At 35.8% G+C, this 27768-nt stretch overlaps 1 long non-coding RNA gene across 1 annotated transcript in view; it reads right to left on the bottom strand.

Moving 5' to 3' along the window:
• The window catches only part of LOC109155226, an 84466-nt gene that overhangs the window by 5018 nt on the left and 51680 nt on the right, over positions 1-27768 (bottom strand). The window lies entirely within an intron of this gene.

The raw sequence follows: 27768 nt of genomic DNA, 5'->3' as shown, positions 1-27768 counted from the left end.
AGCTGATTGTAGAAAAGTGTTTGGTAAATTAGTTGTTAGCTGATTGCTGTTTAGTATAATTTCTTTTTCTCAAAAAGCTAATTGAAAAAATTGCTTTGAGTAGCTTTTTGAATTTTAGCATTTTGGAGTACAAAAAGCTAATTAACCAAACACTTATATTGATTTTTAAACCAAGTCAAACAATTAATAGTGATCAAATAATCCAAAATTGACATATAGACTAACTATATATTTTACCAAACAGGGCCATAGTAGTCAGACCACACCTTCGCCTTTCTCCTCCTGGTCTCAGTTATGGTGTTTAAAGATCCTTCATAAATTCCTGAACTTTATTTGGCGATGTGCCAGGGCTATTATTCTAGTACGGATGGCTTTATATACGGTAGAAGAATGGACGACCTTGATCCTACCTGTCCGCTTTGTGGCTCCGCACCAGAAATGGTGGATCAATGCAGGCACTATGAGTCTGTTTGGCAGAGCTTATTGAGGAGCTCATAGCTTATTTTAAGCTACTAATAAACTATAAACTCTATTTGGTAATGTTCCCAAAATAAGCTCGTAGCTTAATATAAGCGCTTATTTTGGAACGCTATCTAAGGTAGCGTTTCAAAATAAGCTAGTAGCTTACTAACATTTTTTGTCTTTGCCCTTATTATTTCAAAGAAAAAATGACATCCTTTACCCTTCCCAATTAAACCATTTTCTCTTCTCCTTTATCCGCAACTTTCATCGCAATTATTATTATTATTATTATTATTATTATTATTATTATTATTATTATTATTATTATTATTATTGTTATTGTTATTGTTATTGTTATTGTTATTGTTATTGTTATTATAATAATAATAATAATAATAATAATAATAATAATAATAATAATTATTATTATTATTATTATTATTATTATTATTATTATTATTATTATTATTATTATGAGATGAAGGTCATTCACAACAATATTGCTACTTCATTGTGTGGTTCTAGATCATGATTACGCTAATAATTTTATTTCAAAATGTTAATTTTTTTGACAACAAAATGTTAAAGTTTAATATGTAAACAAACTAATTTAAAGTTTGTGAAGATGTCTTTTTCTGTCTTTTTACATTTATCAGCTTATCAAAAAGTTAATTTTACTAAACACTTTCAAGCATAACAGCTCTTCAGTTTTCAGCTCCTAACTTATAGTTTTTCAGCCTTCAGCTACCTTTTCAGCTAGGTTTGCCAAACATAGCCTGTATCTACCTGGTCAAACATCTCCTACAGCATTCAAGAAGGTGGCTTTCTTCCCCAGCTCTATGACATGGCATCTTCTCCTTCAATTCGCAAATGATGACTTGAAACGCAGAGTGACAACAGTACGTCCTCTAGGCACTATGGAACAATATAATTTCGTTTGGAGTAGATCAGAAAACCTATGAAAGTATCGGAGGTGGTGGCTGCAGTATCATCTCGATCTCCTTAGTAGCTGGACATCGGCGGCAAGACTAGATTAGAGGTTCAGAATACTACATTGCCGCATCATGCACCGGCTGCCCTTAACTTCAGGGACGTACCTCCATGAGGTGTCAGGTTGATGATGCCGTATTTCTCAACTACTTTGGAGCATAGTAGTCCTATTATCTGAATCTGGTACGTTCCTAGGAGCATTAAACGCACCTCCTCTACGTTGCATGAGATCCATGAATGATCTCCACCTGGCTGAAGTTCTTGTTGTTAAGGAGGCATTATCATGACTCAATGATGAAGGCTGGCACCGGGTTAATAGGTTAGAAATGGATTAATGCCTCAATGTATGTCAACTCCTTAATTCTCCATCTCCAGATTTCTCTTACGCTGGTTGCGTCATTGATGGTTGTGTAGATTGGTTAGCCACTTTGAATCTGTGTCCTACCATTTTATTTATGAATCAGTGGTTGTGTTAGTCCACACTTTGGCTAGGGCTACATATTCTCACTTAGTTAGACATTCTTCTATCCCATACTAGTATGTATTTAACACTTTTTCCAAATTGCTCAATTTTAGTATTATTATGGTTTTGCTTCCAAAAAAATAAAAATGAATGTAATCAACCTTCATCAAATTATCACCGATTCATGAAATTATAGAATAAAAAAAAAAAAGAAAGAAAGAAAAACATGACGGTTTCTTTGTGAATTATCACCCATTCAATTATACAATTTTTCATTGATAATTTTTTTTTTTTTTTCCAATACTTACACTTATCGCTAACAAAATTAAGACTAAATTTTACAAGTTAAAAAAAATAATGTAACTAAACAATCATTCATTAAATATCACCGTGTCCTTTGAAAAGCGAATTTAAATTTCTCTAATATTTTATTTGTACATCTATTAAAATTGAAGTTGACTCTTTTATTCTTCACCTAATAGTTAATACTAACTCAGATAAAATCACAAATCATAATAGTAAAAAGTTAAAAATAAGTAGTGACATACAAAATTTGTCATTCTTACCTTGAATTTCTACCTTTTTATTATAATCATAGATTTGTAAAGATTGTGAAAGAAGTTATGACTTTGTAAGGAAAAACTTGATTCATAATGTTTTAAATCTAAATTTTTATCATATGATTTTAAATTATAATTGTTAAAGAGGACAAGAAAATTATGTCAAAATAAGATTTGTTTCTATTCTAGATTTATATATATATATATATATATATATATATATATATATATATATATATATATATATATATATATATATATATATATAATTTCATATAAAGAATTACAAATTTTATTTATATATTGACTCTTATAATATTAATTTTAGCGAAGATCAATTTTATAATTTTTAAAAGAGTTAATTCCAGGAATAGTTCATTGACTATTGTCTATTGGTATTTATCAATATTTATCTGTTGACTTTTAATTGGACTATAAATGGTCCCTTGACTATTGATCTTTACCAAATTTTATTCTCAAATTTCAATATGACCATAAATGGTCTATTGACTATTGATTTCGTTCCAAATTTGGTCATTCAGTTAAATATCTATTTAATAAACACTAAATTTAAGAATAATAATGTAAAAACTAACTTGTTGTTGAGATAGACAAATTGAGTTCATAAATTTAATACATTGAGTTCATCATTGTGAAGAACTAAAGATTTTACATTATTACCTTTAAATTTAATGTTTATTAAAATGATATTTAACTAGAGGACCAAATTTCAAAAAAAATCAATAGTCAAGAGATCACTTATGGTTAAATTAAAAGTAGAGGACGAAAATTTAAAGATCAATAGTCAAGAAATCATTTATGGTCTAATTAAAAATCAAAAGATAAAAATTAATAAATGACAATAATCAAGAGACCATTGTTGGAATTAACTCTTTTTAAAAATATATATCTACGTTGTAAAACAAGTTGAGTGGGGGCAAATGACCCCATTCAACACAAGTTAGCAATAGCATAGTCCCTATCTAATAGCATAACAACGTAGTACAAAGTATCTTATTGGTGAAGAACTACTTTTATTAATGGCCTTATGAATATAATGCATTTCTAGATTTAGTCTTAAAGTATTAATTGTACTACATTTAATCTTTAGATATATATATATATTTTTTTAAAACTTGACCAAATTAAATTTGGTCCCTTTTTTTTTTTTTTTTTTTTTTTTTTTTTTTTTTTTTGTGGTTGGATTTAGTGACGTTTAAAAATATCTAAAAACTAAATATGGTTAACTTTTATTCGAGGATTAAAAATTAAAAACATATAATTATGCGACTAAAAGTAAAATTAATTATATCATTGTTCAGAAGAAATTGAATTGAAATGACTCCTTTAAAAAAAAAAAAGAAATGTCATGTTACACCATAACAACAAAGTTCACAGTACTATACAATTAAATACATAAATATCATATTGTAGCATCATAAAGATATAGTTTTTATAGTTTCATATTCCTTTGGTTTATGTAAAAGTCTAGTGCGCATTGGGTGAAGTCCGTCTTGTGACTAGCACAAGGAGGTTAAATCAGCCTAGGTTGTCCATAGTTTATCGGTTCAAATCAAGAAGGCCAAAAGAGAGCTCAAAAAATGAGTTAAACTTGAAACATTTTGATTACCAAGTCAACTATTAAACCAACTTGATTGTGGTTGTTCTCATAATTTCATATTCCTGAACACATGGAATATGGAATGTCATGTGCTATTGTGCTACCATAACAAAATAATCATTATTACGTTGATTCTCTCTTTATAAAGCTTAAAAGGATTTTATCTTCGAATCACTTCTATTTTTTTTTAAACACTCATCGAATCACCTCTATTACAATTATCGTTATCACCATTGGCGCACTATCACAATTAGATGTTAAATGATAATGTTAATAAACTCTAAAAATATAAGTTAAAGACTTTTTTTTTTATTTTTTTTTATTTTTTTTTTATTTTTTTTATTTTAGTTAAAGACTATTAAGTTCTAAATTTTTTTGACTAAAATAGGTGTGAATAAAGACCAATCATTATATCTTGTAAGGTGGAACCAGTGACATAATATACATTTTTAATATATTAAAGGTACATTTTTAATACATTAAATGTTTATTTTTTAAGGTACATTATTGTGTACTGATAAAAGTTCATTATTTAGTAGTATACCAAATAATGAACCTTTAGTACAAAAATAATGTACTTTCAACATATTTAAAATGAATGTTTATTCATGATTTACAGTATAATTTGTCAATAAAAATTAATTGGGCAAGCCAATTCATGAGGCCGAGGTAAATTATTATTATTATTTGGGGTGGGGGTGGGGGTGGGGGGAGTGTTTAAAAGGCAAATTATATTGTGCACTAAGACGCACAATGCATTCTGCACCCTGGTCCAAAACGACGTTGTTTCTATAAGTTGGTGGGAGTTGACGTGACGGACACCGTTCTGTATCCCGTTATAGTTTTATTTTTTTGTGTTTATGTATGTTATGTTAAGATTTTATGTGTATTATGTTAAAAGTTTATGTGTACTATGATAAAAGTTTATGTGTATTATGTATTATGTTAAATTATATATATTATGTTAGAAGATTATGTGTATTCTACCATACAATTCTATACATACGAAATTGAGAAATTTTTATGACGCACAATGTATTATGTGTTCTGGTGCACGATATAACAATTGGGTTTAAAACGATTAGTTTATAGTATTGGTATATGAGGGGAAAGTATCGTAGCAACCTAAAAAAAATAGTCAGAAATGATGTTCCATTGTTACTAAAAACAAATCCAACACCCACTTGGAACGGGTAATAATTTTTTTTTTTTTTTTCGACATTTGGATATCTGAAATTTTTAAACTTTTCAACAAGGTGTAGCAGGATGTTAATACATTTTCCTTACGTACTTTCCATCATCTTAGTATTTTTGAAAATTTTAAAATTGTTCACAAAGTTTTGGTAGGATTTTGAAAATTTTTTGACGTACATTTGTTTTTATAGGTGACGAGGGAAACTCGCAGTCACTAGTTGATGGTGTGTACTGGGTAAACTTCGCATTGTGACCTTAACTGGTAAAGGACGAGGTAAATCAATATAAGTTACTCAAAAATGATTGACTTAAACCAAAAAGGTCAATAGGCCACTTCCATTGATAATCAAATTTGAAACCTTCTAATGTGCATTCTAACATCTGAGTAGGATACTTTTACTATTTTGAGAAATCTTGTGATTTATACGGAGAAATGAAAACATAAAATTTGTTTATTTATTTATTTTTTGGTGTACCATGATTTTTACTGTCGGACATAGTGATTAATCCCATCGCTAAATTGTAAGTACACTTTTAGGTGGGATAGCTGACCTGGAGATTTAAGACTGCTCCATACCCAAAGCCAACGAACGAACCCTTAACCTTTGGTTAAGAATGAATGAGTCCCTTTCACTCAACCACACTCTCTATATTAGAAAATTTGTTTATGATAAATACTGTTTTCCCCTCATATTAATTTCTCATTATAATAATATAATGTCACTTATATTCATGGTGTGTTATGAATTGACTAAAATTATATACTTTTAATAAACAACTAAAGAACTCAATTAATTAGATAGTGCTATACCAAAAGGGAAAATTATGAGATCGAGAAATTTTAGGAGATGTGTAGTATTACTCTTAGTTTATTTGTGCATTTATACAATTTAGAAAATAAAGAATTGAAAATATATAATTGGAGAAAGAAAAACTAAAGAATTTAAAAGTTAAAGTATCAGTAGAAATATATCTACAATTATTAGACACATTTTCAAAAAATTAAACCGAAATTTAAACCTATCCGGAAAATTACGGTCCACACAGCTATGTTGACCACAGTCCAAAATGACGTTGTTGAATTTTTTGAGTTAGAATAATGTACATTATGAGTTAGAATAATGTATTTTATGTGTTAAAATAATGTATATTATATATTAGAATAATGTACATTGTGTTAAAATAATGTACGTTGTGTTAGAATAACGAAATTTTTGAGGTAAAATAATGTACTTTATGAATTAGTGTACATTATAAATTATAAAAATGTATGTTACAGTGGATCGCGTAAATTTTTTTTTTCCACAAAACGATGTCGTTGTGTGGACCACGGTCCACGCAATAACTATTGAACCTTCCCCACCCCCTTCCAAAAAAAAAAAAAAAGACCCAGCCGCCTCCGAGTTAATATGGATTTTTCCATTGGGAGAGGGAAGGATTTATCCATTTACGTACTTAATGTGTCATAAATAGCATATAGATTGGTCATGTTACTAGTATTTCCTCTAACTCTAACTCTCTCTAAAGACATAGCCCATGCGAAAATAATTCTAATATTCAACATACGACCATGCATATTTTACGATGTTTATTAATTAATTTATTATTCATATCCTTGATTTTAAAAAAAATAAAAATTATTATTCATATCTAGGTTAACTCATTTATTAATTTAATATACAATAGCTCCGGTCGTTATAACGTGGACCGCGGTGCACCAAACGGCGCGCCGTTTGTTTTAATGGACCGCACAATTTTTTGTATGTTAATTACCAACTGACATTACAGTATATCTAAACCGACACTGCCTCATGTATTATTTTTATATTATCAAATGAAACTGTAGTTATATCAAAATGATACTGTAGTTGTGGGGAAATGATACTGCAGTTATATAAAATGAAACTGAATAACATTTCACATATTTGAATGTGTAATGTACAATGAAGCTGTAATTATATCAAAATGATCATGTAGTTGTGTTTTAATAAAACTATAGTGTATATAAAATAAAATTAAATAATATTTTCACATATTTGAGTATATAAATATCGAATGAAACTGTAGTTATATCGAAATGAAACTGTAGTTGTGTTGAACCGAAACTGCAGTGTATATAAAATGAAACTGAATAATAGAGTTACTTTTTGCGGAAGGGTACGGAACGACGAGAAACGGATGCCGTTTCTTTTCATTAAACAAAACAACGTCGTTATGATGGGCGGTGCATAATCGATTATGCACTGTGGTGCATGATATAATTTGCCCAAGAGCTCACACTCTAGCTGCCATAGGCCCGTGGTCTATCTCCAGGCTAACTCATTGTACTAGGATTTTGTCCCTCCTGACTTTGTTTTAACTCTTCTGCCGTAATCTACTTTTGTTTGGTTGCTTTCAAAAATATTATTTTTCATATTGTTAACTTCTAAAATAAAACATTATGAAGTATTTGTATAACCTTAAGGTATATTCAATCATAATTTTTATATATTTTTTGTGACACCCCGTAATCCAAATTCGATTAAGGGATTAATTAAGTAATTAATCCTAATTCAATTGGTAATTTAATTCCTTAAATTCCTGAAAATTCAATAGTCGGGGACTAGTAATTGACTAGTCAACCCAAAGTCAAGGTTGTACCTTAAGCTTTGTGAGTAGTTCCCTTGTTCCCTTACACCTCTTCACTTTAGTAAGGGTATTTATGACATTTCACCTTGTGTTAGTAATGCAAGCTAACCTAGTAGACACTCCTCATTCTTTCTCCTTACACTTTCCAAACTTGAGCTCTCCCTTCTCTCTAAAAGTTAGATAGCTTTTCTTCCAAGCCAAGTTGGAGCTTTGTCAAATCCTCAAAGGTTGTCTCCAAGATTCTACCTTTCATACATTTGAGCATCTATGAGAGTAAGATCTATGTTCATCTTGTGTTTTTAGTGTCTTCTAAGGTGTCTTTTCTTAAAGATAGAATCTTTATGATCTTTTGGTGTGTTCTTGAAGTGGGTTTGGAAGGTGAGCCTTAGTAGGAGCTTGGTGAAGTGTTAAGTGAAGGTTTTTGTCTACAAGAGGTAACCCATGCTCTACAAAATCTATTTTACTTACCTATATGATGATTTCTTGGATTCTACATGTGTTTTGCTATGAAATGTGAGTGTTTATGCATTGTCTTGTGAAAATGCATATCTAGAGCTTGTTATTAGGGTTCTTGTATACAATTGCTTGGCTATTCCTTTGATTCAAGTCATTTTGTTGTATTTGGTGAGATTTGGCATGTTTGGGACTTGAATTTTAAGCTTGGAGTTGAAAATCCCCAAAGGGATTATTTTGGTGTACATGTGTGTACCCGCGGGCGGAACGGCGGGCAGTGGCCTACCCGCCGCCCCACCCGCGGGGTACAAGGCCGGTGGGTGTTGTACCCGCGGGCGGAACCACGGGTGGGGGCCTACCCGTGGGTCCACCCGCGGGGAACATGATGGTGTTGTTTGGAGATTTATTCCCCATGATTCTTTTGACTCGGTATTTGGTCTTTTGACTTCCCGATGTTCTTTTGTAGAGCTATTTGGGCGTCTTCTTGATGTTTCGTATGTCTAGAACTATATGGTAGGAATCTGTGTAGGTTTTGGTGTCTTGAATCGTGCTAAGTGTTCAACATTGTGATTCGTTGAACCGTGATGAGTCCTGTGTGTTTTTCGGAACTACTTTTGGTTTACCCGTTTGATACGCATGCTAGTTCGGTGTTCAAATGCTAGCATGTGTGTTGTTTGTACTTTCCTATTGTTGATGATGACTTGTGTTAATCATCGTTGTTGTTGGACTGTGATCCATTCCTTGATTGAGTACGGTTTCATATCTTCGTTGTGATCCGTTGATTGATTCCTGTTGTGGAGTGGTGTGTGTGGCTGTACCTGGATTGCACAATTAGTGGTCTGGGAAACTAGTCACCAAGGTACAGCAGTGGTCCTCGTGGTGGCCATGACGTGATTATGGAGTTTGTGACTTGTGTGTCGGGTTCACGTATTTTGGAGAGGCGTGTGTGGCCGTGCGTGTGATCGGTATCCTCGTGTACTATGAATTGGTGGAATTTCATTGGTGGTTTGTCGGAGAGGGGACGACGGTCCTCGGAGGAATAAGGTTGGACTTGGTGTACAGGGGTCCTAGAGGTAAAAGTTGGAACTAGACATAAGGTGGGGGGTAGCTATAAGGTTGGAACCGGGCATAAGGAAGGCATATCAATTCGTGATGGTGATATCACGAAGGCATGTATTGCCATTGTTGTGTGATTCTCTATTTGTGACATGTGTTGTCACAAAGGCATGTCTTGCCATTGGTTGTGTCCTTATTCTCTTGTGTTATGCATGTCGGGTGTTAATCTACTGTGTGACGGTAGATTATACCTTGAGCCGTTCTTGTGAGTCGTTGTATCTCGTGTGGTCTTGGGATGTGTTCCCTTACCTTGTTGTGAGTGCTTAGAGTCTTGTGTTGACTTTTGCTCTTGGTTTTGAACATATATATGTATATTCCGTTTCGCAAATGATTTTACATACGTATTGCCTATCTATGTATGATATTTCACATGTATTGGTGGGTTCCCAGCATTATTCGCTGACCGGGCGTCGTCATCTTTTATATGTTCTTTCAGGTGATGTGTAGACATGAGCGCGGTCTAGAACCTGCTAGTGCAGTTCCTTTTGTTTTGTTGTTATGGCCTGTGTGCCAAGGATAGGCTTTAGTACTTTGGTTATGTATGGATTTTAGTTTATGAATCATGCAGATGTTGGCCTGTGCGTTCACCTCTAGGTGAGCGTGGCATAGCACCCCTTTCGTTTCCAGTTTATATAATCATTTTTCAGTCTTCCGCTGTGTTTGATATTTTGTTTAGTTATCTGCATGTTTAAGACTTAATTTAGCATGGAAATTAGGGGGTGTTACATTTTTAAATAACTTTCATAGAATCTTTTTATACTTTTGTATAAATTTGATAAGAGTTGATAAAAGTCTCATATCACAAACATTTATAAATTTTTATTGACTTTTACATATTTTTTATTTTAAAAAGTCTACAAAAGTTATTAAAATTCTAAATTGAATACATCTTTAAAATTTTCACTGGAAAACTTTTATAATACGGAGTATATAATCTATTTTATATATATCTTAAATAAATTTATGTATTACAATTGGAAAAAATATTTAAATTCGGTTGCAAAAAAAAAAAAAAAGAGAGTATATAATAATGTAAAAGATAATATCAATTTTAAGGTGTGAATTAAAGCATTCATTTTGTTAGTACAATTATATATCCCTGGTAGTCATTGCTTTCATGAATATCTATTAATACTTATTATTTATATTGTAATTTTTTTTTCATAAATTTTATGATATACCATAAATTTTTATAATTGAAAAAAATCAAATTTGGTTGCTAAAAAATAGTGTATTATAAATTTAAAAACAATTACAGTTTTCACTAAATTACATAATATTATAAGAAAATTAAAATAGTTATACATACACAACACAAAAAAAAAGAAAAAAGAAAAAAAGAATATACTATTATGTTTTTAATAGTAATTAATTTGAAGGAAAAAGTTTTCCCTATTTTTTTTAATACTACTGACTCTATTACATTGTAGTATCTATTCAGATGGCATGTAGTGGTCTCTCTCATATGGGAGGTCATGAGATCGAGTCTTAGTGTAATTCCTAAAATCTAGGGGAAGGAAAACTTAGAGCGGGAAGGAAAACTTAGAGCATCATTATCAGTTGGGGATATTGTAAGATTGATTAGGAAAGAGAAGATGGGAGGGGAGAGAAACAAAAAAGAACAAAACTGAAATTTTAAAAAAAGGAAGCGCCCGGTTTTTTATTTTATTTTTTGTTTTTATTATTATTATTTTTACATTATTTTGATCTTTGCAGGAGACTTCTTTCCTAAAATAACCCCACCTCACATTTGCTATTAACCACACCCAAGTTAAATGACCTGACATTAACCCCCATTTCACCCCTATTGTGGATGTTCTTAGTGGAATTTAGGAGAGAGAGAGAAAGTATGTTGAGTTTAGACATGAATAAAATGGACGATAGCGCTGCAACATGCTTACGTCTTAGTGGGGTCACCCATCACACTTAATCATAGAGTTCTTTGGTCCTCTATCAACAAAACATTTTAAATTTCATTAAATACAAAGGTCTTTCGGTCTTTAATTATGGATTTATCAAAAGATAAACATAAACATAAAATACAAGGGTATTTCGGTCTTCAATTATGGATTTTTCAAAAAATAAACATAAACATAAAATATATAGCGGGTCAACCTACTTTGTATAAAAAAACCAGAATGTCGTTGTATTTAATGACATTTCAAAGATTTATTTGACAGAGGACCAAAAATGGTAATGCCTTAATAATACTAGGACCAAATGATGATGTTCTGACAAAAAAGACAAAAAAAAAAAAGACTAAAAGTGGACTGCCACCTACAAATATAGAAAAAGAAATGGAAGTAACTCAAAAAAATAATATATAGAATTTAGGCTAAAGGTTTGTAGAGGTTTTTATTTTTATTTTATTTTATTTTATTTTTTTTACAAACCAAGAAAGGGAAGAGTTAATGAAGAAGGTGTCGAATACAAACAGGAGGATTAGACTCCAAAACCATGGAGCAAGACTAAGAACTAGTCACTTTTGTTAAGGCATGAGAGAGCTCATTCGCTGACCTATTAATAGAGTTAATAGAACACCGACCGACATCATTGATGAGCTTGGTACATTCATTATATTCAAGGCAAAGCCTACAACCATAACTTGGCAGTTAGTTTTAAGCCTTACATTATATTGCCAAGACCTTTGTTCTTGATTCAGCATAATGCCTCTTTGCATGCAAGAACCTCTGCTATAAGGGGTTGAGGGTTGCAGATTAATTGACCATTGGATGCCGCCACGAAGTCTCCACCATCGTCCAGAATGCAAAAGGTGTTGGAGGTTGACATTTGTCTGTCTTGGGCTGATTGCCGCATCTACCTCGCAAACATAGTTTTCCCCGGTTCTCGAGTCACTAGTTGATGATGAAATGCATGTTGCCCTGTTGTTGGTCTCCATCACCAAAAGGCCAATAGCTAAGCTCCCTTCTGGTCTTTGAAACACTGGTTAGTTGTTGGAGTTAACATTAGATTCTCAAAGATAGCTTTGTTGTGAGCAATCCAAATTTCATGTAGAATTGCCATCCTATTTTCCATTTCTTCACGCATGATATATTTTAGTCAAGTGAGGAAATGCGAAGCAGTTATAAGAGTTGGTAAACCTGTTGCATGCCAAGTACGTTAAGCAAGTTCCCAGGCACCAAAGACGTGTGTGACTGTTGGTTTTGTGACCCGGGGTAGTCATCACTTGGCAGGCCAACATAACCGATTCGTGTGAATAGATTAAATCATTAAAATATAAATGAGTGGAAAATAAGTAGAGATCGTAATTTTTACGTGGAAATCGAAAGGTGAAAACCATGGGCCTTTCGGGCGGTGCTAAGCTGAAATCCACTATTTTGTAGGTAGTTTGGTATATGTATAGTAGGGAGCTCTCGAGAGAGATGTGAGATGTCTAGAGAGGATTTTGATACCCTTTCTTTGTGATTGACTAAGGCCTTTTATAGTGGAGAAATAGGTAGGAGAAGGATAATTTAGGTATTTTATATGGTAATTTGGTATTTTATTGTGGAGTAGGGTAATTAATGGGATTTTTTTTAAGAAAAGAAAATGTATTAAAATAAAAGTCAAGTCTTACAAAGATAGCCCAAAAGTGACCACCTACAACAAAGAGGCTACCTAGCTCTACTGTATTCAAAAACTAGCTAAATATATACAAGGATGTGTTTTCTAGCATAAGGCCAAATAAGGCTCCAACCCATCAAGACTATGCTTTCCAAGCGGTTCCTACCTTTAATCATTCAAGTTTTTCTCCAAAACATTCACAAACCAATAGTCAAGATTGAGCTCCCCGTCCCACACAAAGGATGGGACCGATGCCCTTTCAAGTAGGATTCCAACTACCCCTTAAGCCACCCTTAAGCCAAGGCCCCATCCCCACCGGCACAGCGTACTGTGTTTTAGCCCAAGGGGACTTTAAGGGACCTAACTTAAGCAATGTCACTGACCTCCTTCCACTCGCACACCCAAGACTCACCACCCACGGTATAGCGTACTATGTTTCAAACTTTCAATCCCCAACGGCATAACATACTATGTTTGAGCTTGGGAGGACCTTTAGATCCCTACCTAAGCAATGACCTCACCAACACTCCAAGCATCTTTCTTCTTCTTCTTTTTTATTTTTTTTTTATTTTATTTTTATTTTTTTATATTTATTTATTTATTTATTTTTTAACCCTTACAATCACTTTTTTGCTTTCTTTCCAACCGTTTTCAGCTTTCTCCAAACACCTTTCTTTCAACCATTCTTTTCCTTTTCTTTTCTTTTCTTATCCTAAGGAATCACCACCATTCAAAGCACTCCCAACTCAGAGTGTGTGCTATACTTGGAGCTCAACCTAACTCCACAAATCCAATCACAAATCAAACTGAGCAATTAAATCAAGCAACCCCTAGGAGAGCATACAATTGACAAGCAAGCCCCCCCCCCCCCCCAGCCAAGCATAAGCACAACAGATAGAGCTAGGAGCAACTAAAAGCTATAGTTCAACTAAATAAGCAAAAAACCTCATTTCTACACTAAGTGCAGATTATCTCCAATCTAAGGCCTCTAAAGCCTCATTTCTGCAACTCAGATTCTGCTATTTTGGTTGTAGATTAGTCGAATTGCAGCTATCACTAAAGGTACCTACAAACAGAAGAGCATTGGCTTCATTTCTGCAATAGAGTTGCAGATCAGCCCACAAAATCTGCACAACAGATCAGCTATTGCAGCCTCATTTCTGCAGATCAGCATACAATTCTGCCACCCTCAGTTGCAGAAGCAAATTCATTAGGTGGCTTCAGCCCTCTTTTAAACAAAGTAAAATCCCCTCAGCTGCATAAGCTACCACCTTAGGCCCCATCATCATCAAGCTAAGTGATCAGACCCAGTAACAATGGAGAAGTGAGGGACTCCCTCCAAGGCTAACACATTGTTGAGCCCCTTAGGTAAAACCCCACACTTCCAGAAGGTAACATTAAGCCCATAACACCGCTTGGCTAAGCATTTCACCACACAGTTAACCCTTTCACTGCATATGTTCTTAGAAATTGTACCTTGGTCCTCTAGAAAATCAAGTTCAATATCCAACCAATTATCAAACTCAAAGCACACAAAGAGGAGCCTTTTCCTTCTACACCAAGCCCATGCATCTTAAATCATTATTTTAACAAGGCTTCTTACATCAGTGTGTCCCCAGGATGAATAAACCCCAGCCACACAAAATCTTCCCCTTGAGTTTCTTATGAAGACAACTATTCTTTTCTGCATTTGCTGTCCAGTTCATTTTCACACCCCCAGGAGCTGGTCTATACCAACTAGACCTCTGTACAATTCTACCACAGGTAAATGTCTCAGCCTTCCTAATAATGAAGCCCCAGTTGGGAGGTAGAGGGTCCCATTATGACCATTTCCTTTGAATGCACTCTGCCATATCCCTAGTGACTTTATAGATAATCCTAGCTATAGAAGGCCTACCTCCTCCATACTTGCAATGTGTGTAGTTTACCCACAACTCCCAGAGCACAAGGGTAGGCAGTCTATCTGCAATGAACTTCAACATTCTGTTCTTCACTCTTGCCCTCCACCACTCATAACAAACATGTCTCTCACTTCTAACCTGTATTGTCAGACCCATGGATTTAGCAAAATAATCCCACACCTGAGTTGCAGTTTCCCCAGTTCCAAAAATATGTCCAATGTTGTCACATCTAGGATGTATACAACATGGGCATTTAGAAGCAAATTGAAATCCCATCCTCTTTAAAACATCATCTACTAGCAATTTCCTTTTAAAAACTCTCCATGCAGGGTAATTAATGGGATTGGAAAGTGATTTTAGGAAGGAGAAGGATAATTTAGGGGTAGGTGGTAATTTAGGTTGACCTTGATTTTCCTTCCATAATTGCGTAGTTGCCATATAATTCATTGCTTTACTGTCGCGGTTGACTGGTCAAGTCCCGAGCCGAGTGCTGATACGAATACCATCTAATGCCAGGCTGACTGCTTGGTTGACTACCCATCTACCTATAGTCCATGTTCCATCCTCTAGTCTCTCACTTTCCCGTGTCTTGCGAAACACGGTACAGGAAAGTATAATGCAATGATTCGTAGTGAGCTTAATACCATACATCATACTTCGTTGCTGACTCCTTTTTCAGACATCTAGCTTCAAGACAAACGAAGATGTATTTCATCACCGACTCGTTTTTTTCAAGGAAGCCTGAAGGACTTCATTGCCGACTCCCTGTTTTCATGGGTACTATATGTTGACCACATTTTTAAGGGGTATTTTTCTATGACTGATCGTTAGCTTTAAGGAGTTGAGAGGCCGACCACATAAGGCTGAAGGGCTGAGTACTTAATGACAGGGTGCTTGATGACCAAGAGGCCGATCACCTACAAAATTTGAATTGTTGATTATGTAAAAATCATCTTCGTGAGATGCAACCTACTAAAGGGTATGGTCCAACCAATTAGTTTGCCTATCCCAAGTTAGTTAACCACTTAGCACATGACAGTTCCTCAGTATCTTGTTGCATATCCCCAAACCTGGTAAGATTTCAAAGAGAAATAGTAAAAATCAGTTAACCGTCTCACGTCCAAGGGTGACTTAGTTGCATTCTCGCAATTAGCTGCCTCTTTTACCATTTAATTAGATGGTAAGCACCTAATTTGTCATGTTATTTGAGGGGCTGATAGACCACTAAAAAGGCTTTCACCCACGCTATTTGAGGGGCTAGCGGACCACCCAAAAAGGCTTTCACCACGTCATTTGAGGGGCTAGTGGACCACCCAAAAAGGTTTTCACCCACACCATTTGAGGGGCTAGAGGACCACCCAAAATGGCTTTCACTCGCGCCATTTAAGGGGCTGGCGGACCACCCTAATTTTTTTTTGGCTCGATCGACCACTTGATTGACCAGGAGGATTTTTTTAAGCATATTATAGTATACATTTGTGAAATAACAAATAATATCACTCCAGCAATTTTCCAAGCTCTTACCGAGCCGTCCACAACCGTCCATCATATGTAGTAAATGACTGCTAAAAAGGAATATCAGATATATAGAACCTTCCCCACCTCCCTTAATTTTCTGCATGGTTCTTGCTAAGAATTAGGAATGAATATGCAATTTCCCAATCTCTTTAATCCGCCAAATATTTTACCACGGGGTTACTTTCGCTCCCCTACATATGATTCATTTATATATGTATGTTTGGTCACGTATCTCGCAACGATTAACGGCAGGGCACTCCTTGCCGACTGACCACTGTCTCTTATAGCCGAGCACTCCTTATCAACCATATGTATCCCATGACCGATCATTCTCTAGCTTCCAACATACCTTGTCCATGGCCAACTGCTTGTGTAGCTCCTGCCCACGCCCTTACGACCGACAATATTTCTATAGTCGACTGGCATTGTTTGACAAAGTCCCTTAGTTGGCGAAGTACTCGTTCACTTGGTCGACTGTTCTGGCAATGTCACCACGGCAAATGTTGTTTTCGTTTATGCCCATAACCTTATTGCTTTCGAATACCCTCCACGTACACCGAGTATAGAGGTGCCCTGAGATGGTAAATTTGTATGGTATCAAAGTCTTATTGCCCTTTTGAATTTTGCTATACCCCTTCTCCAACATAGCTGACTGCCTACACGCACCATGACCAAGAAACCGCTTGTCGAACATTTCTCGTACGTTCTTTGACAATGGCCGACTGCTCTCTTTTTTAATTTACGAAGGCGAGATCACAAAACTGTGCAGAGAATACACGAAAAATTGTAAATTTGCATTTTCTCAGTTTAAGATTATTATTAGAGATAATCGACTGATGTATTGGACTCACTGATTCGGAGACGTGAATTGTCAGTCAGTTAGATAGATTGCAGATTAGTTTGTAGAGGAAAACTAGAGCAGATAATAAATCAACACATACGATGTTTACCCAGTTCGATACAGTGTGTATCTACATCTAGGGGACGATCACCGAGGCGTCCAATCCACTAACTCATAATCCAATGTACAAAGGTAGAGAAACAACAATCTCACCCAAGTGCCCCACACAAGGTACTTACCCAGTCTACAAAGGTTTACTGGATTGTTGAAGGCGGAGAGCCACGCATGCAGAAGTCCAATGAAATCCCTTCAATTGGAGAGCTAACTCTGTTGCAGTCCGCTTCAATGACGCAATCCCACGTTATTCCCACAACTGAATGATCTTTGCGTCATTTCGTTTAAGCAACGATAGTTCTTCTCAAGTTCTTCATCATAATCACCAAGAACTTATTGTCTTGAGAAGAGGCATGATAATCAAAGATATGTGTCTCTGTGTAGCATGTAGTGTTTTCGTCTTCTTAAAACCGTAACCCTAATTCTTGACCGAATAAGGATACTTATACTTCCTTGGTAAGGACACTCTCCACTGGGCCCACCTGAAAGTGGTTATAAAACAAGTAGGAAAATAAACCCATTAGCAAATTAATGCTAAGTATAAAACCACTCAACACTGTAAAGTACTATAGTTATAAGTTGGAAAATATTTCTCATTCACACGCAATCTCAAGTATGAATACAAACAGCTACTTCACTTAATCATCAAAACTCAATAGGCATACATAAACACTTCTATATGCTTGCAACCTATACTTCATATAAATATGATTTATCTCACAACTCATACTTTAACACATTCTCATGCTATAACAGATATCTCCAATTATAATCTAATATGCACTACTCATAAAGGATCACTGAATTTCAACAAGCAAGATCATGATATCATGCTAACTCTCAAACAACAGCAATAAGACTTTACTTCTCAAATGCTCCAAATGAAACACATGCTAAGTTATGCAACAAGATATTATATGATGCTTTATAACTAGATATACTCTCGCTCTTTATATAAAATGGAACATTTTCTGTGGAGGATCTCTGTTTAGTCTCTTGACTCACTTTTCTCTTCTTTCTGTTGAGTCTCCTGACTCACTTTTCTCTTATTTCTTCTTTCTTACTTTCTTTTTGAAACTCGTGGGTGAGGTAGGAACTTCACAAATTGTGAACGAACCTATCCGGGCTCGGTATCTAGCCGGCCTAATACTCATCTCGCCCACAGAACCGTTACTCTTGGTTCTTATACAAATCTCTGTAGAATCAGGTATCGTACTTATCAGTGTGCACCCCCTAACTAGGATTCCAAGCCTAGCGGGTAGTATCGAACCTAGCAACCCGGGAATATCGACCAAGCTACTTCATAAATATTTTTCGGTCTTCTGTGACCGTTTCTTTTCTTTCTCAAACTTCTTTCTTTCTGTTTTCTTCCGAAAGGACCTAGTTGGCTAGTCCTAACGGGGCCTCCAAAACCAAGCTTTCCTCACAATATAGATAGCATATATATATATATATATATATATATATATATATATATATATATATATATATATATATATAAATGTATATATATATACATATATATACATATATACATATATACATATATATATATACACACACACATATATATATATATATATATATATATATATATATATATATATATATACATATATATATCTATATATCTCATGCAAAATTTCTCTTCTCATGCAATTTATCTAAGTAATATGCAATCTTTGCAATGTACATAAATCTCAAACAATATCTCTTTCTCACATTTTGGAAATCAACTTATCATGCAACTTCTCAATGCAAAAGATATAGATTTTCCAAAATAGATATAGGTTTTTGAAATAGGATTTAGGCTTTACTTAGATCCTTCAATGCACTTAATCATTGAAATATGCTAAAATGGTCCTTCACTGTGAAGATGGAAAAATACATTGTTTCATGCCAAAATCTCAGCAACTTAGCAAATCTTCTCAACAAGAGCTAACAAAGTATTAAGCATGCTTCTCAACATTCATATATTCAAATGCTAAATTATCCTTACTGACTCAAGTTCATAGACTCAAGTTCACATCTAAACAAAATACAGAGCATTCACATTTCAACTCTTCAATATACTAAACATGCTTTCTAACTCAAAATCAAACGAAATCAGCTTCTACTAGCGTGTTATAACGAGTCCAAGTGTCCGATATATATATAGACGAGATTGAAAAAGGCTTGATTCAAGCCCGAGCTCGTGTGCGCCGGCACCTGGGGCCACGAATGTCGTCCGGAAATTGGCTGGCCTTGCGGGCTAGTTATGCCAATTTCTGTACAGTTTTCCAACACTATATGGCCACACCACGAGAGATCACCCGAGATCAAGACTTGATCTCTCGTGCGCTGTCATGAGGTTACACGAGAGTTCGTACTCTCGTGTGACTTACACGAGAGTTTCAGTCTCGTGTGCATCCCGAAAGTAACTGAGCTGAAACAGCGCGGACCATTTGTTGGTTCTGGACTGTTACAGGATTAATCTTGTATTAATTCCACCTTTTGAATTTTTGAGTTAAATCTCAATAATGGTGGCTGTTTCAGGTGTTACAAATCGTGGATTAAATGCTAAACTAAATGCTATTGATTCCTCACCTCCTATATAAGAAGGGGTGTAGCAGCAGTGTTTCTACACAGACTGAAAACAACACGCACAACACTGAAATTCTGTTTTCCCAGCTCCAAAATCTCTGCTCCTACTCCCTTCTTGTAGCTGTGTTCGTCCCATGCTCTTGTTCGCCGGGTTCATTCGTTTGGGTGCTCAAACGTCGAACCGTTGTACGTTTTATCCTGGGAAGCCTAGGCCACAACGCTCCTAGCACTTTTGGGAGGTGGCAAATAAGGTTTTAAGGAAAGAATGGCACTCGCCTAACTCGTACATTTCTTTCTTCCTTCTCCTTCTTTCTCGTTTGGATTATGCTTTTAAGCAAAAATCCGTTCTCTCTCTTTTGATATATTAGTTGGATTGGACTTATAATCCGAGGATTATTAGTTTCAATTTTGGTTAATATATATTGGTATATCTTTTTCGTAGATATACATGTATATATAACCTTCGGATCCGTTTATATATATTTGTGTGTGTATATATATTTCGGGTAGATATCCAATAATATTTTATATACTTGTGTGTGTATATATAAATATTATTTTTGGGATATTAAATCGATTGTGGTTCATTATCTCCAACAATCTTAAAACCTTATTACTTTGATAATGAACAAATCGGTGGAGTCCAAGAGTATTGGATCCGTGAATGTTGCTGGAGGTGCACATTCAAATGGTCGGAACGGCAACGATGTTGCACATTCCGTGATGCCGGTAGACGGCGGCAACGTTGGAAATAATATTTCCATGGGAGTTGCAAAAACACACGATGGTGCTCCGGAGAACTTTGGTTCACGATCCGGTAGACCTGTGGCAAAAGGCACACAATTGGTACCTATTGTGCTGCCTAACGGATTGGCTAAAAGCCACGAAGGATCCTATGATGGTGTAATGACTACATGGTCCGAGGACTATGGTAGTGTTACCAATGACTTCAACCGTAATCGAAGGAAACTCAAGCGGAAGCTTAGCTTTCAAGAAGATTACGAGAAGAAGGAGAAATGCCACTATGGAGCGACCCGTCATCCTGGTGAAAAGGTTGAGGATAATTTCGCTATGTTTAAAACATGTGGATGGTTGGACGAGTAAGGTCACAACCAAGGTACCCCCGATGTGCGCTATGAACCACCCTCGTGGAGTGGACGGTTGGAAAATGGAACAAGGCACACGGGTTGAAGGATTACTACGAAATAGGAATAATGGAAATTAATTTCCAATGTAATTTTCCTATTTATTTATTTTGAATAAATGTTGTAGTATCCTTGTGATACATTTTATTGTTGAATAAAATGAATTGTTCCATTTGTGGGTATTGAACTTTGTATATTTTGAAATATTCTTGTGTAATATTTTCAATATATAAAAGATTCAATACGGGTGCGCAATGCATCATGGAGCATTATGTGGAAAATGCTAAAATGGCTTAACGGTCGGAACGAAATGTAACAAGCGTGTTACATGTTTGAAATCCCGTAAAGAACTTCGGTTTAGGTTCATGTAGAACGATAAGGATTTCAAGGATCAATTTGTCAAAAATTGGGATAACTATATAATCGTGAGCGTCACAACTCAAGTGTTGAATATTTTATATAATATTCTAAGAACGATTATATAAGTTTGATTCAACTAGTGGAAAATTTGGTTGATTTGTTCTTGTTAATTATGTTATAATTGACTTGATCAAAATTCCAAATTATACTAGTATGAAATATAATTTGAGACAAATTGTTGGGACATCAAATTAAGCTTGATACAACTAGTTGAAAATTTGGTTGATTTGTTCTTGTTAATTGTGTTATAATTAACTTGATCAAAATTCCAAATTATACTAGTATGAAAGTTAGATTTGATTTGTTGGATAGTGCTCTCGGAACACTAACGGAAAAAACTCTCGAAAGGGTTAATTAGCTTATAATGCTAATAATAGCACTTAGTGATAAGCTTGGAAATTAATCAAGCACCACATGGTACTGATTAATTAAAAGCACTTCCGTGCTTAGTGGAATTTAAAAGCACTTTTGTGCATGGGGAATTAACAGCACTTCGTGCTTGGTGAGTTTAAAAGCATTTCCTGCTTTTTGGTTTCGTGTAGCACTTTCGTGCTACTTTTCCAAGCATGATTCGTGCTTCAATTTCGGAAGCACCGATTCGGGTTTGTGGCCTTTCGGTCAAAAATTCGAATGGATTCGTACGTGCTGATTCGTTCGCAGCTACGAAATGTGTTAATGTGTAACACATGTTTATTCTTTATGAGAATAAAAGGGATAACCAAATTAATTGTGAATTAACACGGTTACGAACGATCGATGTAGTGAACATGAAATGCCTGTTGGTGGTTTCGGCGCAAGCCTTGGTATCGTACTTGAGTGTATGACACGGTATTCACCTCAATCGAACGTTGTTGCCGAACATAAAATATCAAGACGTTGATAAGTTCGGGTCTACCTCAAAGTATGAGGGGTGAGACAATACTTTGGACAAGTAAATACCTTTTAAATAAGGTTGCCCACATGAAATTTTTACGAATTGTGGATACGTAGGAAGCTTTCCTACTAATGCCCGAAATGTGGGGGTGTCTTGCCAAAGGTGTATATTGGGTTCTTAGTACACGAGTCCTATAGTTTGGATGTACATAAGAACACAATAAACTGAATCAAGAAATTCATCGTTCTTGGAAGATGTATTTTTGTGAAGGATCAATAAAGGACCTAGCACGTTGAAAGGAACTTTCGGCGTAGCTATGGTTGAAGGGTGTGAAAAAGAACCCGAGCTCAAAGCTGGACGTAGCAAGAGAGCTAGGATTGAAAAATCCTTTGGTCCAAATTTTCTGACGTACATGTTAGAGTGTGATGCGCACAATCTAACTTGTTTACTAGAAAATAAATTGGATTTTCTGACATGGTTGTTAGAAAACGAGCCTCGAACGTATGTAGAAGTGTTGACTTCTACAGATGGACCAACCCGAGAGAGGCTACCGAGAGTGAAGTAGATATTATCTAAAAGAATCATACTTGGAACTGGTTGTTCTTCATCCGGGTTGTAAAATCTCGGGATCCTAAGTGGATCACTAGTCGGAAGATAGAACCGGTCGGCTATATCGAAGTAAAATGGCCGAGCTTGTAAGTTTATATTACATGCAACACGAGTGCCACAGTTACTTCATTATATATTTTCTTGTGATGAGAATGAAATCCATTAGGATGATACTTCCCAAGAGTTGTTTAGCGAGACTTGGAAGTTTATCGAAATGGATGTATCGCTTTCTTAATAGACATGGAACAACCCGAGGGTTTCGTGGTTCCGCGCTATGGAAAGAAAGTGTGTAATTGGTGAGATCATTGTATGGGTTGAAACAATTGCCTTAGTATTTGGCATGTGAGTTTGATCATACAATGATGACCAACGAGTTTAGTATAAATAAAAGTGACTAGTGGGTCTACGTATCGCGTACGATAGACGATGATATCACTGTTTGTTTATACACGATAAACTCATTGTGGGTAGTAACGATCAAATGATCAATTCTACCAGAAACATGTTAAATTCGAGATTTAACATGAAGGGCATGAGTTTGGCAGATTTAATCCTCGGGATTAAAATTGTGAGAAGACCGTATGGTCTCGTGTTAAACCAATCTCATTGTGTTGATTAAATCCTTGCAGAGGATGTTAATCAAGTGGCTTGGACACCGTTAGATACTAACGTACAACTAGCCAATAATCACGAGTATTGTACTTCTCATGGAGAATACATTCAGATTATTGGTAGTTTAATTGTATCCAATGGGTTGTACTAGGTTGGACATTGCCTTTGCGGTTAACGAACTCGGTAGACATACGAGTAACCCTAGTGTTACGCACTAGAAGGCAATAGTGGAAGTTATGAGATACTTATGTATGCTTATGACTTTGGACTGCACTACGTGGGATATCTAGCCGTACTTGGAAAGTATAGCACGGATGTCAAAGGACACTAAGTCCATTAAATGCTACGTATTTACGTAGGCCAGTGCAGTTGGTTAGACGGAAATTCTCAAAATGAATTTGTGATAGCTAAGATCCGACGGGGTCAAAGCTGAGAGCCTTACACTCGTGTCGCGAGCGAGTAGGCCGAATGGCTATGTCATTATTTTGAGAATGTTCCTAGTGGTGAACTCGTACCTCCAATTTGTGTGCATTGTGATAGTCAAGCCAAAATTGGTTAAGTACAGAGTTAAATGTGGAATGGTAAATCTAGACTTATAAGTTGTAGATATAATACCATTAAACAATTTCTCACAACGGGGGTTATCTCTATTGACTACGTGATGTCAAAAGATAACGTAGCGGCCGCTAACTCGCTAACCCGAGGGTAAGCAAATGGTTGTGGAGAAATTGGAACGAGGAATGGGTCTAAAGCCCTTAGACTAAAAGTTCTATAGTGGACACCCAACCTAGCTGGTACCTAGGTTCAATGGGACAACTAAATTATGGAACGAAGCGTGTCACTGTGGGGGTCTCGGACTCCCTACCACTCCTCGTTAGAACAGTGACTCCCGCGCAAGGTTAGCATGTTGATGCTTTAATGATTCGAATGTCGGTTGACATGTGTGAGTATGCGGGATACTCGGAAAAGAATCACCTATGTGAGAGAGAAGTGAGGGTCGCTTCAAAGGAGAATTGATGGGCACAATTCTTCACAAACTCTTGCAGAACCAGGACGGTGACCCACGACCAAAATGGGCACACTCATGAGAACAGAGCATGGTTGGGAGGTTCCTGTGTGAGATATATCATCGTCTACACAAACGGCAGTCGGTTCAAAGACATCGCGTTCTACCGTACAGCCAGTAGAGTAAACATATCTTTACAAGGGAAGGTTCAAAGGGTATAGTGATCCCTACCTATCCTATGCAGGGATCGACCGTTGAACACAGTTTGTTTCCAATTTTAAAATACCCTGAAAATCAATTTTTCATTCATGTGGGGGATTGTTGGAAAAAATAGCTTAAAATGGCATAAAATGGCATATTTAAGTGGCTATTTTGTGGTACAATTATCAGTGGGGGTCCACTTCCGATTTGGGTCGGGTCAAAGTGGAATCGGGTTCTTCGTAGTAAGACGAAGATATTGATATATTGTACGCTCAAAACGGATAATGGGTGAATGAGATATTGATTCTCAAAGTAGACCCATTGAGTTGGAAAAATGAAGGGAAAAGTGTGCTTTGTCCCACATTGATTTGGAAAGAGGATTTCACCCCCCTTTTATACAAGGGCTCTTTTGGAGCTTGTAGAATTGTATAGCATAAAGGCTCTTTCGCGCGGGGGGGGGGGGGGGGGGGGGGTGCAAATCAAATTCCAACTAGACGAGATTGAAAAAGGCTTGATTCAAGCCCGAGCTCGTGTGCGCCGGCACCTGGGGGCACGAATGTCGTCCGGAAATTGGCTGGCCTTGCGGGCTAAGTTATGCCAATTTCTGTACAGTTTTCCAACACTATATGGCCACACCACGAGAGATCAATTTCTGTACAGTTTTCCAACACTATATGGCCACACCACGAGAGATCACCCGAGATCAAGACTTGATCTCTCGTGCGCTGTCATGAGGTTACACGAGAGTTCGTACTCTCGTGTGACTTACACGAGAGTTTCAGTCTCGTGTGCACTGAAGCACGAACTTTCGTGCATCCCGAAAGTAACTGAGCTGAAACAGCGCGGACCATTTGTTGGTTCTGGACTGTTACAGGATTAATCTTGTATTAATTCCACCTTTTGAATTTTTGAGTTAAATCTCAATAATGGTGGCTGTTTCAGGTGTTACAAATCGTGGATTAAATGCTAAACTAAATGCTATTGATTCCTCACCTCCTATATAAGAAGGGGTGTAGCAGCAGTGTTTCTACACAGACTGAAAACAACACGCACAACACTGAAATTCTGTTTTCCCAGCTCCAAAATCTCTGCTCCTACTCCCTTCTTGTAGCTGTGTTCGTCCCATGCTCTTGTTCGCCGGGTTCATTCGTTTGGGTGCTCAAACGTCGAACCGTTGTACGCTTTATCCTGGGAAGCCTAGGCCGCAATGCTCCTAGCACTTTTGGGAGGTGGCAAATAAGGTTTTAAGGAAAGAATGGCACTCGCCTAACTCGTACATTTCTTTCTTCCTTCTCCTTCTTTCTCGTTTGGATTATGCTTTTAAGCAAAAATCCGTTCTCTCTCTTTTGATATATTAGTTGGATTGGACTTATAATCCGAGGATTATTAGTTTCAATTTTGGTTAATATATATTGGTATATCTTTTTCGTAGATATACATGTATATATAACCTTCGGATCCGTTTATATATATTTGTGTGTGTATATATATTTCGGGTAAATATCCAATAATATTTTATATACTTGTGTGTGTATATATAAATATTATTTTTGGGATATTAAATCGATTGTGGTTCATTATCTCCAATATATATATATATATATATATATATATATATATATATATATATATATATATATATATATATATATATATATATATATATATATATATATATATATATATATATATATATATATATATATATATATATATATATATATATATATATTTTTTTTTTTGAAGTTCGCGCCAAACTATAGTGAACTGTATGAAAAGTCATGCTGACACTCACGGTGTGACTGTCAGCATGAGTTCAGTGATCAGAATCTGATTAGCACACTCATGCTGAGACTCACACCGTGAGTCTCAGTATGAGTCTCCTGATCAGAAACTCAGCTGTGGACTCATGCTGGCACTCACGGTGTGAATGTCAGCATGAGTCCCTCCAAATGGACTTCACGCTATCATTTTGCTCCTTCATTCCCCAGTGTGCCTTCGAGGTGATTCCCTTGTGCTTTTGAGCCTCGTTTTCTCACAAGATTAGCGTTATTTCATACTTGCTTGCACCATCACTCAATCTTTTCTTCCTTTAATCAAGATACACCAAATTTGCATTGTTGCACCATTATTTACCTAACATTTGAGCCAAAAGCAAGCATAAATGATCAAAAATATAAGGCTATTTCATAGCATATCACCCTCCAAAGGAAATTATGCTATTTAGGGTATCTTAATTATTTTCTAGCTCGAAAACTCACGAGGAAGGGGTATTTCACAAACTAGACTCTTTGTAACCACTACCGACTATATAACATCCCCTAATATCACCATGCCAACACCAAGAATCCTCATAGGATGGTGATATGTTGGTTTTCAAGATTAGTTCCACATCCCTTTCCTCAAAAATATTAGTGACAATATTGATATCCCACTCATATTTAATATGATCAATCAAGCTGCAAACCTTACCCTCACTTAATTGGGGGGTTGGTGTGACACCCCGCAAATCCAAACTCTAATCAATGATTAATTAGAGAATTAATCCTAGTCTCCTTGTTAATTTATTCCTAAAAATCCTGAAAATTCAATAGTCGAAGGACTAGAATTTGACTAGTCATTCAAGGTCAAAGGGTTGTACCTTATGCTTCTTGGGTTGTGCCCTTTTTTCCTTATTCTTCCAACTTTAGTAAGGCTAGAGATGTCTTTCTACCTAGGTTTGAGGTTCAAGCTAACCTAGCATCATCCCTTCATTTCATTCACCTACAATCTAAACACAAAATTTCTAATATCTCTCTAGAAAAGTGTAGCTTCTTCTCCAAGCTAAAATTTGGGCATCCTAAATCTTGATAGTTGCCTTCCAAGATTCCTACTTTCCTTATCTTGAGCATAG

The sequence above is a fragment of the Ipomoea nil genome, unplaced genomic scaffold (genome assembly GCF_001879475.1).
Source record: "Ipomoea nil cultivar Tokyo-kokei standard unplaced genomic scaffold, Asagao_1.1 scaffold2694, whole genome shotgun sequence".
NCBI classification, from domain to species: domain Eukaryota; kingdom Viridiplantae; phylum Streptophyta; class Magnoliopsida; order Solanales; family Convolvulaceae; genus Ipomoea; species Ipomoea nil.
This window is presented reverse-complemented; position numbering and strand designations above follow the sequence as displayed.